The 5,452-nt window shown below is 33.9% G+C and overlaps 1 long non-coding RNA gene across 2 annotated transcripts; it reads right to left on the bottom strand.

The window, feature by feature from the left end:
* Nucleotides 1-6: 6 nt before the first annotated feature.
* LOC121873601 lies at nt 7-3,416 on the bottom strand. 2 transcript variants are annotated; one of them, XR_006090273.1, is made up of 4 exons: nt 3,241-3,416; nt 1,077-1,189; nt 605-705; nt 7-218 (listed from the first exon to the last, which is right to left on the bottom strand). It is a non-coding gene; the product is annotated as an uncharacterized LOC121873601 (long non-coding RNA). The 2 variants fall into 2 exon arrangements; XR_006090272.1 differs by lacking the exon at nt 3,241-3,416 and having other exon boundaries at nt 1,077-1,403.
* Between the last annotated feature and the right edge of the window lie 2,036 nt (nt 3,417-5,452).

Here is a 5,452-nt window from a genome sequence, read left to right as displayed (position 1 = left end):
CTACTTCTTGAGATGTGTGTAAATGAGATAATCTTTCAAGACTGACTTTAACACTTAGACATTTTACACCATCATTCTTCTTACTTGGTGTGTCTAGTGCTAAAGGATTAACAGCTGATTCACAAGGATCAACAGTTGATTCATATTCCATCTCTTCAAAATGAGACTCACAATTTTCCCCATGACCAGAGTCTGCTCCTTTTACTTCTTCTTTATAACTGAAAAAAAGGCATAAATCAGTAAATTACATAGACTACAGGTACATAAATATATATTTTCTTAAGTATTTTAACATCACATGGTTGGCCAAATTCCACAAGTTTACCACAGTACGTTAATATGGATATGGTAGTTACAAGATCTGTCACTTTAGAGTTCATATACCTGAGACAATTACTTTGCTTAAAACAGCTACCACTGAAAATGTTGCCTAGGCATTTTGCATATTCAATTTAGGCTCTGTCTGCCCTCTGATCTAAGCTAATCAAACAACTTTAACCCCACATCTACTCTCACCCACATGGCCACACCAATGGAGTTCCTATAAAACATTCACTTGAGTTATTATAAAATGGCAAGTAAGGTGTCAATGGTCCATAAATACCTGGAGCTGCTTTCAAAGGAGTCTCCCTTGAAAATAACCTGACATGTTCCTCTTGTCTTTTTTGTTGTCATAGGTACCCTTTTCATTTTCTCGTGAGCGAGCTGTCAGAAATAGTAAAATAATCCAAGTTATGGCTATAGAAAATACAGTATTATTCTTTGAAATTTATCACAAATTTACATTGCTAATATGCGTCAAGTGTACAGTATTATGTACCCAACATGATAACTAATAAGAAACTATTTATCATTTCTTCCTTACTAATGAGATACAAATTGCAGCGAGGAGAAAAATATGAAGGAACAAAATACAAAGCACTTGAATAATTGTTCCACATACAAAAACTTCATAGGAGGGATGTTAACAGAGAATACTTTCAAGACCAGTGTATTCAGCAACAGGAAATGGCTAAACAGAACAAACAAAAAAATCATTACAGTACAATTATTCCTGTAACAATTTGGATAATTACCCGAGATGCAGCTCTGCCCCTCCTTGGGGGTGTTTCAAGAGGGCTTTGATTATTGATGTTGCTTCCTGTGTTACAAGTGGACAACCTCTTGGATGATGAAAATACTTCATCTTCTGCGGGGATGCAGGTGGAATACAAGATGATAATAATAAAAACAGCAAACACTATGGAAAGACATACAGTACAGTACAGTATTCCAAGTTACATTCCTAGATCATGTTCATAAATAAATTTATTGGGAACCCAGAACCATGGGTAGTAGGCAGCTACCAAACATGGAGGTACTACCACCTGGGAAGATATTGGCAGCATAATGTGTTGTCTAATGGTAGACTCTGCTGCCATATGGCACCACAAAAATTGTGACCAAGTCCCAGGTTGCTGAACTGACTTTCTGCCTCATTTACACACAATTGCAGGGTCTCAATTGTTTCTCTTACTTTGACAACACAGCATACATATATTGTTTCTCACTCTTGAACTTTTTTTTCCTTTCTTTTTTCTATTGTCATTTATTATATCATTATAATCAGTATTACTGTATATCATACACATTTTTATTTTTTCTAATTTTTTATTATTATTATATTTTCGCCCCCAGGCCCTGATGTGGGTCATTGACCTGTGCCCTGGTGGGCTAATTCCCCCCCTTCTCCCAATAAATAAAAAATTCACAATAAAATATAAATAAAACCCATCCCTACCGGTACTTATAAAATCATAACAAATTATAGCCCGTAAATAATATGTGGAGTCATAATGCTGAACAAAGTACAGTACAGTATTCATTAGTACAGTATTGTACCTGGGAAAGTTCGTAAGTTGATCTGAATTTTTATTATGACTATACTGTAATGGGATCATATTTGTAAATATGAGTATAATCCCTTTATTTCAAACTAATGGGGGAGACGGGGGTTTGGAATGCCATAAATTTAAAAATAGGAGGGAAGGAGGGGATTTTACTACTTACTACAGTACTGTATTACATAAAATTTAAATACATGTACAGTCAGTTCTGCTATAACGCGATAGTTGTGTTCTTGTAAAACATCGTGTTATAGAAATTCGTGTAATAGAAATAACAGGGCTTATGGAGAAAATAGGGTTAGGTGCAGATTACTACTCAAAATCGAAAAAAATTTAGTAGTTAGCCTAACACAAAGGATAGCACAGTCTAAATAAATGTTACATTCATATCTAATAATGAAATCATACAGTAAATGTAACACTTTACCTTGAAAAAATATGAATATAACTTGATGGGGGAGAAGGGTGATTTTGAGGTTGATAACATCGAGCTTCTCTTCAAGTGTTATAGCCTTTCTTTTACGATCATCACCGGGAATGCGATCACCAGAACACTTCTTGGAGATATTCTTCTTTACCATATTCACAGTTAATGCCACAAAATTGGAGAAATAGTTAGCAAAATCGTGTTACAGCAAACAAGCGTTCGAGTTATACAAATATCGTTCCTCTATTCATAAATCGCGTTAGAGCCAATTCGCGTTGTCAAAACACGCGTTATAGCAGAACTCACTGTATCCCTCATCTTGAAAACCTAACGTTCGAGTAAAATTATTGCTAAATGTGGGATAACAGCAAGCTGAAAAATACCCATAACATAATATATACTGTAGCTCACAAGTGGGGAACAGTTACACCCCCCCCGGCCTGGGAGTGAGATCTAGGGGTACGGTAAGCAAGACATGGATCAAAATGCATGTAACAACTGTGGTGTTTATTGGTTTTATTGCTCAAGTTCTTAAATATTTTTCAGTTTGCCTGTTGTGCTTAGAGATTTATATTTTCCTCTGAATTTTCCTCATTTGAACTCATCATTAATTTGCAAAGCTAATAGGACTGTACTTGGATTGATCAACAACAGATTTTTACAGCTGGAATTTTGGCCTTAATTTGGTTAGGTTCAAATCAGGATGATATAAATTGAACATAGGCAATTGGTTCGAAGTAGAAATTATCTGTTCATGCTTGAGAAAAGTTTGAATTAGGCAAAATCTGTATTAGCCGAGTTGAAAATAACAAGGTTCTACTGTACAGTACTGTACTTTCCATCTTGAATATTTTTTTCACTGAACCTACTGTATCAGTTTTTGAATTGTATAAATGTAAATTAAATAAACCATAATTTATTAAAAACCTGAGACAATTCCCAAGGATTCCCATAAAAAATCTCGCCTGCAATTGATGAGTGATGAGGTTTCTTCAGTCGAGATTTCTTCTTGCCCAGAGGGGTCTTGGGCAAGAGAGTTGGATCAGGGGAGGAAAACAACTGACGGGCATTAGCGGTTACCTCTTCTAAACACAAGAAATGTTCCTGAATAAAAGAAAAAGAAGAATCCCTATATATATATATATATATATATATATATATATATATATATATATATATATATATATATATATATATATATATATATATATATATATATATATATATATATATATATATATATATATATATGCAAGTAAATCACTGTAGGTGCGCGTGATCTAGGTATATGCTGATAACCACAAGGAAAGAAGAAAACACGAAGTTCCCAAGCGCTTTCGTGTAATTCACATCTTCAGGGGTGAGTACAGACTAGAGAGAGTAATACAAATCAAGGTGTATATATACAGAGGAGGGTGAGACCAGGTCCACAATGGTCAGGTATTAGGTAATGACCCTACTAATCTTTAAATAGCACACAACGGTTGGTGGTCAGGTCAGATGGTCAAGTGACCCGGCCTTCTCACCTGATCACAAATCTTCTTAATTACAAAATTGTCCAGCTTGTACATGCCGTTACTCAAATTCATGTTGAATGCTTCGGTATGTTTAATAAGACTAGATTCTATGATGTTCCTACTATCAATTGAATTACATGGTAATATTGAGCAGGCATTATCCCAGTCAATGCAATGCTTGTTATCCCTCAAATGAACAAACAGAGCATTGGATTCCTGGCCTATCCTAACACTGTATTTGTGTTGTTTAATTCTAGTTGCAAGATCTTTACCTGTCTGGCCTAAGTAAAACATATTACATTCCTTGCAAGGAACTTTATAAATGCAACCAATTGTGTTGTTGGGGGAGTTCTTGATTAACATTTGTTTAACAGTGCATGAGTTTTTAAATGCCACATTGACGTTCCAGGTTTTTAGCTGTGCAGGAATGTGTGAGAAATTTTTGTGAAATGGTAATATTAAGATATTCTTATGGTCATGGGTGGGCTTGGGGTCAGTTCTATAAAAAGTTTTCTTAGTAATGTTTAAGCATTTGTCTATGAAAGATCTAGGGTATTTAAGGTTTGAGCCAATATTATATATATATTTGTATTCCTCATCGATGAATTCCGGACTGCAAATTCTCAAGGCACGTAAAAACCATGTGTTATATACTTGACTGGATTTATATGTGGTGTATATATATATATATATATATATATATATATATATATATATATATATATATATATATATATATATATATATATATATATATATATATATATATATATATATATATATATATATATATATATATAACCGGTCAGAATTTACTGGACTTTAATTTCTCACTTGACTTGGGGTTTATTAAAAATTAATAGATGGTAATGGCAGTGGAAGCGCCCCTTTGAGAAAAATCCCGAACCAGCACAAGAACACTTAAATCTACGAAACAAAATGAACTGTCCGTGACCCGTGGAAGGATAGCGTCTGTGACTGGGATGAATGAGACACACTGTAAAATTTAGACACTTATATTCCCTCCAACACTACAAACACAATCATATAATGGTACACCAATATGCGCACCTCTTAACTTAAACTTAAAACACTACTCTGGGGACTAAAAATTATACATGATATAGAAATTATTAGAAACACAGGCAACAATAAATTTGAAGTATTAAGAAATGTTGCTTGCACACATGAAACAGGCCTTAAGGGCTTTCACAAAATAATATCAGTCACTTAGGAAATGGTATTAAAAAATAAGAAATTAACTACTCTACAATGAATAGGCCTTAAGGGCTTTCAACAAAATAATATCAATCACTGAGGAAATGGTAATAAAAAATAAGAAATTAAATACTCTACAATGAATAGGCCTTAAGGGCTTTCAACAAAATAATATCAGTCACTGAGGAAATGGTAATAAAAAATAAGAAATTAAATACTCTACAATGAATAGGCCTTAAGGGCTTTCAACAAAATAATATCAGTCACTGAGGAAATGGTAATAAAAATAAGAAATTAAATACTCTACAATGAATAGGCCTTACGGGCTTTCAACAAAATAATAGCACCCCAACAGATGCACACTTCCTAACCTAACTTAACCACTACTCTGGGGAACAAGGTTA

The sequence above is a fragment of the Homarus americanus genome, unplaced genomic scaffold (assembly GCF_018991925.1).
Source record: "Homarus americanus isolate GMGI-L3 unplaced genomic scaffold, GMGI_Hamer_2.0 scaffold29473, whole genome shotgun sequence".
NCBI lineage: Eukaryota > Metazoa > Arthropoda > Malacostraca > Decapoda > Nephropidae > Homarus > Homarus americanus.
Note: the sequence above shows the minus strand (reverse complement) of the source record. Positions and strands in the feature narration are given on the sequence as shown.